General features: G+C 42.4%; 1 protein-coding gene across 1 annotated transcript in view; it reads left to right on the top strand.

Moving 5' to 3' along the window:
- Positions 1–7,625: 7,625 nt before the first annotated feature.
- Positions 7,626–12,283, top strand: part of WDR64 (WD repeat domain 64) — a 105,234-nt gene continuing 100,576 nt past the window's right edge. Inside the window, 1 exon segment of the mRNA XM_042440396.1 lies at positions 7,626–7,663. The gene's annotated coding sequence lies outside the window, so the exon portion shown is untranslated.

The raw sequence follows: 12,283 nt of genomic DNA, 5'->3' as shown, positions 1-12,283 counted from the left end.
TGTGTATAGATGTACAAGTAACCAAAGTTCGGAAAGTTATTTTTAAATATAAATCACTATGCCACTTGTTACACAGTAATCTCTGAGTAACTGGAAAACATCTCCCTGACCATTTTGTTCCATCATACCCACTCATTACATTAGTTTTGAAATGTAATGGTGTTACACCTTGGCTTAAAAAATATACAGAGTAACTCAGGGCCAATAATTCCATTACTTTTAAGTAATTATTTCCATGATCCATTTATAACCAAGTGTAATACTTCATATATCAGGTGAAATAAACTGGATTTTTTTTAAAAAAAGAAGTTATACCACAATTAATTTATTAAACTTAATTTGTTATTGCTGTTAATGTTTTGTTGTTTTGCATGCTGGTATAGCTGCTCCATTGGTTCACATTAGTATCCATACTACAGTAATTCTCCAGAACACAAAAAAGATGCTAATAGTGAATGACTGCGCTAATATTTAGAATGAATATGTTTACTTCTTGCTTCTGGGTGATTCTGCCTTTTAAAACAGTTATAATGAATTGCTTGGATTACATTTGTCATCATCAGTGCAGTTGTGGAAGGGATCTGCAGTTTTATCACACAGTACTGATAAAGCTGTCTGACATCCTATTGGGAGGGCAGCATACCTTGACCTCGGTTATTCCCTTCATTTTGTATTTCCAGCAGAATATCAAACAGGGAATTAGGTATGCTTAGCTGCTGATTTTGGTGGTCTTATGAATGATAAATACTTCTTTGGAGTGTAACCAGCATTTATTTGTTCACGGAATCAAATCTCACAGTGAGGAATTTGTACAAATAAGCTTAATTTCAATGGTCCTTTCTTTTAGTATTCATTGGCCTGTTACAGACTGCCAAAATAAAGCTGCTTGGGGTCTCTTTGGAGGTATGCTGTTTAAATGATGCATGCACCCTAAGAATCCGGAAGCTGCACCAAAGCTGCACTCCAGTGCTTAGGAATGGAGTGCGGCTTTGGGGCGACCTCCGGACTCTTAGGCCCCATGCATCATTTAAATAGCATACCTCCAAAGAGACCCGAAGCAGCTTTATTTTGGCAGTCTGTAACAGGTCATAGTCTTTATAATTGATTTTAGAACAGAAACGGGCGGGGGGGGGGGGACCCAACATCTTTGTGTCTGATAGAAATTAATTGTGTTGCTCCTCTTTGCCTTGCTTTAGAACATGATATGAAATGCATCCCATGTTTCATAATTCATGTGAAATAACTATGATTATTTGTGTCTGGTGTGCTGCTGTGAGAAGCCCTTCCCTCAAGGTCTCTGACATGATTTCTGCAAAATTTGTTACAAGTGGGTTAATATTTATGAATATTCTTGAAAATATGATTTTTCAAGGTGTGGACACATATATGTAAATTTGTATGAACACAGTCACAGTGATGTTCACTTTAGGGCTTGTGCATGCAACGACTATTCAGAAGTTATTCCCTCATGTTTATGATCCTAGGCCAAATCCTGAAATAGTAGCTTTCCCTTCATGCAGGGATGGGGGAGTGTGTGGCCCTCCAGATGTTGTTGGAGTTTATTTCCAGTAATTCTTCACTCTTGGTTATGCTGGCTAAGACTTGTAGTCCAACAATATGTGCAGATGACACCAGATTAGGAGGAGTAGCTAATACCCCAGAGGAGAGGACCAAAATTCAAAATGACCTTAATAGATTAGAAAGCTGGGCCAAAACTAACAAAATGAATTTCAACATGGAGAAATGTAAGATAATGCACTTAGGCAGAAAAAAATGAAATGTATAGATATAGGATGGGGGATACCTCGCTTAACAAGACTACATGTGAAAGGGATCTGGAAGTCCTAGTAGACCACAAGTTAAACATAAGTCAACAATGTGATGTGGCATCATAAAAAGCCAATGCAATTCTAGGCTGCATCAATAGAAGTATAGTGTCTAGATCAAGGGAAGTAATAGTGCAACTCTATTCTGCTTTGGCCAGGCCTCACCTGGAATATTGTGTCCAACTCTGGGCACCACAATTCAAAAAGGATGTTGACAAGCTGGAGCGTATCCAGAGGAGGGTGCAGGGTCTGAACACCATGCCTTATGAAGAGAGACTTAGGGAGCTGGTTATGTTTAGCCTGGAGAAGAGAAGGTTAAGAGGTGATATGACAGGCCTGTTTAAATATTTGAACAAGTGTAATATTAAGGGCAGAGCAAGCTTGTTTTCTGATTCTCCAGAGAATAGGACCCAGAACAATAGATTCAAACTACACGAAAAGAGATTTCACCTCAACATTAGGAAGAATTTCCTGACAGTAAGAGCTGTTCAACAGTGGAAGACTATGAAGGTCTTTAAACAGAGGCTGGATGGCCATCTTCCAGGGGTGCTTTGACTGTGAGTACCTGCATGGCAGGGGGTTGGACTGGCTATCTCTTGTAGTCTCTTCCAACTCTATGATTCTATGGGCCTGAACAGACAGGCCAAAATAAAGCTGCTTCAGGTCACTTTGGAGGTATGCTGTTTAAATGATGCATGCATTCTAAGAGCCTGGAAGCCATGCCAAAGCCACGCTCCAGTCCTAAGGACTGGAGTGCAGCTTTGGTGCAGCTTCTGGCCTATTAAGATGCATGTGTCATTTAAACAGCATTCCTCCAAAGTGGCCCGAAGCAACTTTATTTTGGCCTGTTTGTTCGGGCCCAATGATTCTAATATCTGAAGGGTCATATGTCCCCAGATCCACAGCTTAGCAGGGATTTGAACACTGGTCTCCTGGAGTTTTAGTCCAGAGCTCAAACAACTACATAACACTGGCTAATCCAAAATTTTCCAATAGTTAGCTGTATTTTTCTTAGACTATTTTATATACGTTATGTTAATATTTGCACATGTTTATCCACTAAAACTATAATATACCCTCCATTGGTGTCTTCCTGTACTGTACTTTTGTTTCAAAATAAAATTCCATCTTAAAAACCATGTGGGACTGCCCAACCTCTCACATATTCTACCATTTGCCCCACAAGAACAAAAAAATAATTTATTTTCATAGATCCCAGGGGGACCAAATCTAGAGAGTTGGCCCTTCCCTCAAGGTCTCTGACATGATTTCTTCAAAATTGTGATCACCTGTAAGCCTATTTCTGGATGACATCTATTTTGTACAAGAAAGGGTCCTGAACTGCTTACCTCTGGCTTTTATAGCTGACATTTTGTTTTTCTGTTTAGTACTCTTTTCATAGCCTGCAGGGAAGACAGAGATCAATGCTGATGCATTGACCCAATGTATAGTTGAACCATATTGGGATGAAAAAGCCTTACAGAAGGATAAAGAACATCTTTTGTGTATTTTCTTGTTGCTCACAAACACACTGATACTCTACAATTTCTCTTGCTGTAAATGTATTGAATTTAAATATTTATTTACTAATATTAAGATTATAATTTTAGAAATTAATTTTGTAGAATTTGTTATTATGCAACTAGTTTCTAATCATGCACTTAACTCCTGGTTGCAGGATTTTGAATAACAAGTGGTAGCAGGCAATGTGTACAAGACAGCTCTAAAGCCAGGAACTAGACCACGTCTATGAAAGCTCATACAACTTCTTTTACACAGTCTCAAAGTTGCTACGAGATCCCTTTGTATACTGATATTTCAGATTAACACATCTATGTCTCTGATTTCTACTCCGTTAGTAGACAACAGTATTTGCTGGAATTAAGTATCTTTGACTGTATCTGCACTGTAGAAATAAACCAGTTTGACACCACCTTAACTGCCATGGCTCAGTGCTATGTAATTCTGGGATTTGTAGTTTTGTAAGACATTTAGCCTTCTCTGCCAGAGAGCTCTGGTCTGCAACAAACTACATTTCCCAGAGTCCCATAGCACTGATCTATGGTAGTTAGAGTTGTGTCAAACTGGATAATTTCTGCAGTGTGTATGCAGCCTTTGAGGTGCTTTTGAACTTTCTGTTGGTTTAGGGGTTGTTGGGATCTTGACTCATATGTTACAATTTTGTATCAAGGTCTGCTTCAGATATTAAACTTTTGTTTCACAGATAGCCCATGCTACATTATGGACAACATAAATTATTTTGCATTTGCACTCTGAATCTTGAGACAATCAAGAACTTAAGTTGAATTCTTTTTTTTAATTAAAACTTCAAAATATATCATACAAAATCTTGCAATCATAAGACAATGGTATAAAAAAGTTTCATATCATTAAAAAACTTTCCTTATTAAAGTTTTGCACAATTCAATTCATTTAAAATAAATATGACCATAAAGAACAGTGGCTAGATGGAGGGGAAATGGATGTAAAATTTGTATTCTAAAGGATTTGACTGCTGGGTATTGTAGAACCTAAGGGAAAACAATATGAAGGTTCACCAAAGGAAGCAAAGCCAGTGCTCTGTTGTCATGAGTCCTTCCTTGAAGACTCCTCATTGGATGAAGGGTAATGTCACCTATCCAGCAGAAAAGAGAAGGGACCCAGTAGATGTCCAAATACAAGCTAGGCCCCTCTTCTGTGACAGAGAGTGTGTGCAGTTGTTAGAGATCCTGACTAAGGAGCAAAGATACCAATGGCTTAGCAAAACAAAGTAAAAGGCTTTATTATAGGAACTCTTTTCTAAATATGAGAAACTTACTCAGGGTCAGGGTGCTATGCTAGTCCAGCTGCATTGTTGGGAAGAGCTGAGAGGGTTCTGGGAAGGAGAACAGGTGGAAACATCCATAGGAATATCAGTCTACATAACAAGGGGATCAGGACAGGTAGAGAAGGGCATTTGGGGTTACTCAAACTATCTAACCCTATTACTACTGCTCACTGTGAGGCACTCTTGACTCTTCAGTGCTTGTGTTGTTATGCTTCCAACATTTTATTCAGTGGGTTAGCTCAATATTAGAAGAAGAGGAGGAGTGGTCAGAAGGAAAAGCTACCCAGCTCCCAAGAAAGGAGTAGGCTGACATGTTTTGGAAAGTATATATGAGCACTTCCAATCTGTGGGCCATTGTTTTGTTTTCCATATTTGTTGATAGACTTTAGTTAGAGCTAAAATAGATTCTGTCTCTGTTGTTTGAAACAGCTCTATTGATATGCCATGCCCACTTCGCTAAGCCAGTCCTCATAGGGCATGGTTTCCCAATATTTTACCATTTTGCTCACCCTCTTGTGGACACCTTCCAATAGCCTTTTTGAATTGTGGTGCCCAGAACTGGACACAGTATTCTCTTCCTGTTTCTTTCCCTTTATAGTTGATTGTAATTGCATCCCATTACAGAGATGCAGGCAGAGATGGAAGAAGGAAGTAATGTGGTTCCTATGTATGTGCAACTGGCTGAATTAAGAGGTTCAAATACCTGTATGTTATCTATCAAAAAAGTGGGTGTTTTGAATCTCATAACAGTGCTTTCTGCCTCTTTACACAGATTGAACTCATTAACTAGCACCTTGCTACTTAAGATGGTTTGTGATCTTGAGTGACCCAATGACCAATGGGGCTCAATGAGGTGTTGTGACATCAGGTACCTGATAGGACATTGGCCTGCCTCAGAAATGCATGACAAGAAGGCCAGTAACCATTCAGCCAAGCAACAGACAAGGTCATACAGCTGACATTTCCTCAAATGCTAACATCAAAGATTACACCTGAGAGAAAACAAGCCCTGAAACATCAAATAGAATGTCTAGAAGAAAGACTCAAGATGAGGATGAGCCACCTGAGATTCTTGATGGAATCCTTTTTAAAAACTCCTTGAAGCTTTTTCAGAGATTAGTTGACAAAACCGTTGCTCAGAAGAGGGAAGAAAGGCTAGGCTTGTACGTAAAAGATGCAGGTAAGGAACACTGTGTGTCTTACACACAAACGTAATTTTTAACAAACTTATTTTGTAAAATATGTGTGCTTTTCTTAAGTGCATCAAAGGCAGCCAAGGAAATACTAGTATACAAATTTCATAATTAAATAGTGTTGTGACCAATAAAGCACATTCATTTAGAGCTGTAGAGAGAACTATTGTATATACTCATATATAGGTCTAGAAATTATAGTTAAATATTTGACCTGAAATATTTGAGTCAACTTTTCTACAGGTCAAACTAAGTACTGTACTTTAAAAAGAAAAGAAAAAAGGAAAAGTGTTCATCCCTTTCTTTGAGTTGAGTGCCAAAAGGCAAGAGCTTAGACCCTTCTGGGAGCATCTAAAAGACGCACCAACCCTTGCTACACCCTCCACCAGGTCACCACTTCAGACCTTTCTGAATGCTTAGGTGGGAAAATGGTGGTGGCAGCAGCCCTTTGGCACTTCCCTTCAAAGGAGTGCTAAAAAGAATCAGGCTCTGAAGGATTTGAAGACACGTTTGTGTATGTTTGTCAGCTTTTCTGGATTAAAATCAGGCAAAGTTATCATATTAAAGTTAAAGGCTGTAATCATTGCTAAGGTAGTTGCCATTTTCTTTGCCTTTCCATCCTGATATGTGTCCATTTTCTTGACCCCGCATGTACTTGATTGCCTCCTCACACACATCACACAGCGACAATTTACCATAGTTCCCTCCTCATCCATCTAGCCTTTAATGTGAGCACAAAATGTTATGCCTGCTGGAATTTTGTAGCTTGTATGGCATTTTCCTTTGATGTTTCATTTATATCCTTTGTGACATGCCCCTAAGCTTTACCCTCAGTTTATCCACAGTTCATATTGAAATCCATAATTTTGGCTCCAAAACCTGCCCTCAATTTATATTTGAGCTCAACTTATAGTCAAGTATATACAGTTGATTTTCTAAATGTTTTAATGGTACCAACCACAAATCTTTTGGGGAGGGAGTTTCAGAAGAAAGGTTATACTTGGAGAGTGGTAGAGTCTCCTTCCTTGGAGGTCTTTAAACAGAGGCTGGATGGCCATCTGTCGGGGATGCTTTGATTGAGAGTTCCTGCATGGCAGGGGGGTTGGACTGGATGGCCTTGGGGTCTTTTCCAACTCTATGATTCTGTGAGAAGGGTCTGTCTTTAGTGCCTGCCACTTTAACTGACCTTAAAGGTGGGCCAGTTAGTGGGACCTCTGAGACTGATCTTAAAGCACAGGCAGCAGGTGGTAGATCGTAAGAAGTCATGCTTCCTAAAGAAGGAATGAAATGAACCTTGCATTGTAGTCTCTGTGTCCACCCATATTTAGTTTGTCTTACAGTGCAATCCTATTCAAGTCTACCTAGAAGTAAGTGTCACTGAGTCCATGGGGACTTACCCCCAGGTCATTCCCATATGTAGCATTGCAGCCTTAATATTTTCAAAATATGAGGCGCTAGGAAACAAGATGTTGTGATTATCTTTTTTCAGAAACATCCAGATTTTAGACACAGTAAATGCCAGCAAGCTTTCCAAACTAAAATGGGCACAAAAAGAAATCTCAAGAACTGATAATAGATTTTAATACAAGTGAAGTGAGGCAATGGAGAAAAGTATTTAAACCAGAAATATTAATTTGTTAGCTTTTACACTGATACTCTGTGGGGGATTATTTTTCTTCACTGCAGAGGAAATTGATTATGACAAATTCTATGCTGCAGTCCAGGACCTTTTTGGTACAGATGTGAAAACTCAAGATGTTAAAACCTTCTATAGGAAGATTAACAACAACCCAGATGGGCGTACTGAATGGTGTGAGGTAGATTTTTGTTATTATTATAATTGTTGTTGTTCTTGTTGGTGTCATGATGGCATGCTAACATGTCTGAGCCAGATTCAATGTCAAACCAGCCTGTTGTTGTTGTTGTTATTATTATTATTATTATTATTATTAACCTTTATTTATAAAGCGCTGTAAATTTACACAGCGCTGTACATACAATCTTTTTAGTTGGACGGTTCCCTGCCCTCAGGCTTACAATCTAAAAAGACACAACGCTAAGGGAGTGGTGGTGGGGAAGGGGCCTCTCTAGTAGGATAATACATATAAAATACATAGCAATACAGGAAATGATTCAATAAAACAGACAACAAAAGAACATCAAATAGCAAATGACAATTATGCAATGCCTGGAAACGCTTCCCTGAACAGGATGGTCTTCAGCTCCGTTTTGAAGCTGGTTAAAGAAGTGATGGCTCTTGCTTGCAGGGGAAGCAGGTTCCAGGAGTGAGGGGCAGCGAGTGAAAAGGGGCGAATCTGAGATGGAGCAGAGGAAATCCTGGGATGGGACAGCAGACCTTGACTACCAGAATGGAGGGCCCTAGTGGGAAGGTGAGGAGAAATAAGGTCTGATAAGTAAGGAGGGGCCAGCCCATGGACAGGGACGTAGCTGGGGGTGGTGTGCTGCTGCACCACCACACCCAAGCCCCATTATAATGGTGGCACTTAGTCTGGACCCCCCTTCCTAAAATCCTAGCTACATCCCTGCCATGGAGGGCTTTAAACGTCAACAGCAGGAGCTTATACTGAATGAGGAAAGGGAGGGGGAGCCAGTGAAGGGATGCCAACACATGAGAGATATGGTCATAGCGATGGACAGATGTGATAATGCGTGCAGCTGAATGCTGGACAGAAATTAAAGGACGGAGGTGAGAAAGAGGAAGCCCAGCCAGGAGGACGTTACAGTAATCAAGTCGTGAGACCACTAGGTCTAATCTGCATTCTAAAATGGGGAATATTAAGAAACTATTTACCTGAAGCATGATTTTGGTGTAATTATTACATATCCACCAACATTTCACTGATAAAAACTGTAACATGTGTGCCCAAACCAAACAACATCTGAGTGTGGTCAAGATGACAAACATTATCAGTCAGGAAGAGGACACAACCTGGGAGAGTAGTTTGCAGTTTGTAGCAGTTTTCTTTTGCTTGAGCCTACTGAGGAGAGTAAAATTCTGCCTCTTCTGCTTTTTTTCTGGCTTCCATAACGCAAACTACCACTTTGAACTCATAATACAACAATTGGACTAAAATGAGGACAAAGGGTTTAAAGTAGGAAGAGGAAATAGAAAACTGGATATTTTAAAAGCATCTGTAAAAGTGAGACAACAAACGATTAATCAGGACTGTCTTAAATTGAGACAGTATAGTTCACAAAAGCTATTGCCACTAAGCAGGGGTGAGTGTTACACTCTGCAGCACAAAGAATGTGGTAGTGGCAAGAGATTTCCATGAGCATTGTAATAAGAACTAAATTGACTCTCATTTTAAAAAGGAAAATGAAGAATGAAACTATTCTCATCAGAAAGGCCTTACTTAGAGGGAAGGAGGAGAAGGAATTATCTTGATATAGTAGAGTGCTGCAGATTGTCATCGTACCAGGAACAGCAAATGTTTGTCCTTGCAGTGCATCCCCCCTCACATTTCCCCCACTTTGCTTAGAAAGGAACATGAATGTCTCCAAATGGATAATAGTGATGTAGAGGTCTACAGTAAGATTAAGGTGCATACAGTCGGAATACAAAAGGGAAAAGGTGTATCTCATGCCCACATGGATTGTTGTTGTTGTTATGGATTGTAAATTTTACTTCAATTTATAATGATCCTATGAACGAGAGAGCTTCAAGAACTCCATGCATTCAGAGGGGGAGAAAAACTAGTGCTCCCAGCAACTATGCTCCTATAATATAACTCCTGCACTATTATGGCTGTCCTTTTGCCTAACCTTTGCAGTCTGGCCTGTGTATCTCAAAGATGCCACCTAGGCTGAAGTACAAGGTCTGAGACCTGATAGTCATTCAAATCAGCTAACTTGAGTAATCCATCTAGCTTCATCAAGTCTGTGAAACACAAGCTTTGAGGCAGAAGGACTCTACACTAGCAGAATCCCTAGACTGTCCCTAGCCTTTAGGGTCAGGTAGATACACTCGATATAGGAGGTCTGTCGGATGTGGTTCCTGGTGAGGGACACGGTGTGCCCCTGTCATAGACGGATCATTTCCTGGTAGAGGTGAAAATCAAGGCCTCTACCCAGACCCCCCCCGGGGGGGGGGTGGACCTGTTAGGATGGTCCACCCTCGAAGGCTGATGGAACCTGAGAGGTTCCAAGAAGCCTTAGAGGGGCTCACGGTTGGAAATGACGGCGACTCTGTTGATGCCCTCACCGGTATCTGGAATACCGGTCTTTCTAGGGCTATACACAGGATCGCTCCCAAGCGCCCTCTCAGGCCTGCTTCCAAACGTAAGCCCTGGTATACGGAGGATCTCCGGGCAAGGAAGCGGGTCCTGCGACGGCTAGAGTACCGTTGGCGGAAACACCTTCGCTTAGACGACAAGACTCTCCTAGACCAATTGTTAAAGGACTACGGAGAGGCAATACGAGCAACAAAGAATTCGTTCTATGGTGCTCGTATTGCGTCCGCTGAGTCGCGTCCGGCAGAGTTGTTCAGGGTGGTCAGGGAGCTAACTCAGCTCCCTCCCGCCCTGAACCAGATCCTTGAACCTGCTGTGACCTGTTTAACGACTTTTTCGCGGATAAAACCTCTCGTATAAGCGAAGGTCTGAACGCCGACATTGTAGCAGAACCTAGGGTAGAAGTGTCCAGAGCCTCCGTGGACTATGTTAAACTGGATCAGTTTGAGTTGGTGAGTACCGAGGATGTGGACAAGATCCTCGGAAGTGTTCGGAAAACAACCTGCTCTCTTGATCCCTGTCCCTCGTGGTTAGCGGCCCAGGGGGGACCGGCGGTAACATCATTGTTACGCCGGATAATTAACACATCTCTGAGGGATGGGCTATTTCCATCACAACTTAAATTGGCCATTGTAAAACCTATTTTAAAAAGGCCCTCCCTTGACCTGGTACATAATAATTATCGGCCTGTTTCGCTGCTACCATTTTTGGGAAAGGTGATCGAAAGAGCGGTTGCGATCCAGCTTCAGGCGGTCTTGGATGAAATGGATTATCTGGACCCATTTCAAACTGGCTTCCGGGCGGGTTATGGGGTTGAGACGGCATGGTCGCCCTGGTCGATGATCTCCGTCTGAGCATTGACAGGGGAAGCGTGTCCCTGTTGGTGCTCTTGGACATCTCAGCGGCTTTCGATACCATAGACCACGGTATCCTTCTGGGACGCCTGGCAGAGGTGGGGATCGAGGGCACTGCGCTCCAGTGGTTCCGCTCCTACCTCTCCAGGAGGTCCCAGATGGTGCAGCTGGGAGACGTGTGCTCTGATGAGAGGCCCCTTAAAACCGGGGTCCCTCAAGGAGCTATTCTGTCTCCCATGCTATTTAACATTTACATGAAACCGCTGGGAGAGATCATCCGGAGACATGGGGCGCGGGGTTATCAGTACGCTGATGACACCCAAATCATTTTCTCTATGTCTCCGACTGATGCAGTGACTGGGGATGGCGTCTCTCCTCTCGTGACCTGTCTAGAGTCAGTAATGGGCTGGATGAGGGAAAACCGACTCAAGTTGAATCCAGAGAAAACGGAGGTACTAGTGATAGGTTCTCCTGGTCCAGGAATGGCGGTGGTTCCACCTGTCCTGAACGGGGTCACGCTCCCTGTGAAGGACTCCGTGCGTAGCTTGGGAGTGCTTCTTGACTCGTCGCTCCACCTGACAGCTCAGGTGAACGCGACGGTCAAGAGCACCTGCTATCAGCTTCGGCTGATTCGCCAGCTGCGCCCATACCTGGCCCAGAGGGACCTAGAAACTGTTGTACATGCTCTGGTAACTTCGAGACTGGATTTCTGCAACGTACTCTACATGGGGCAACCCTTATACCAAACTCGGAAGCTGCAAATGGTGCAGAATATGGCAGCCCGGCTGGTCACTGGTGCTCCCAGGACCAGCCATATAACACCGGTGCTGAAAGACCTCCATTGGTTGCCCATCCGCTTCCGAGCTCAATATAAGGTGTTGGTAATTACCTATAAAGCCCTAAATGGCTTGGGCCCAGGATACCTAAAGGACCGCCTCTCCCCGTACATTCCGCCTCGCACCCTCAGAACGTCTGGGCAGCAATTACTGAAGGTGCCTGGGGCTAGGTTAGCCTCCACTACACGGAGGACATTCTCCACTGCTGCCCCAGCCCTTTGGAATACGCTGCCCACTGAGCTCCGCTCGTCTACCACCCTGGCCCATTTCAGGAAGGATTTGAAAACCTTCCTGTTCCAACAGGCATTCCCCGAATAAAATCCTGTGGGCCTCCCTCCTCTTTCGTGGCCAAGAGGCTGGGCTATGGGGCTTTTTTGTTTGTTATTTTACTGAATAGTTTGATGCTTCGTATTTTAATATTTGTATTATGTGGATTGTTGTTTTTAACTTGATGTAAGCCGCCCTGATCATAGGAAGGGCGGGATATAAATAAA

This window comes from Sceloporus undulatus, chromosome 1, assembly GCF_019175285.1.
Source record: "Sceloporus undulatus isolate JIND9_A2432 ecotype Alabama chromosome 1, SceUnd_v1.1, whole genome shotgun sequence".
Classification (NCBI taxonomy): domain Eukaryota; kingdom Metazoa; phylum Chordata; class Lepidosauria; order Squamata; family Phrynosomatidae; genus Sceloporus; species Sceloporus undulatus.
Note: the sequence above shows the minus strand (reverse complement) of the source record. Positions and strands in the feature narration are given on the sequence as shown.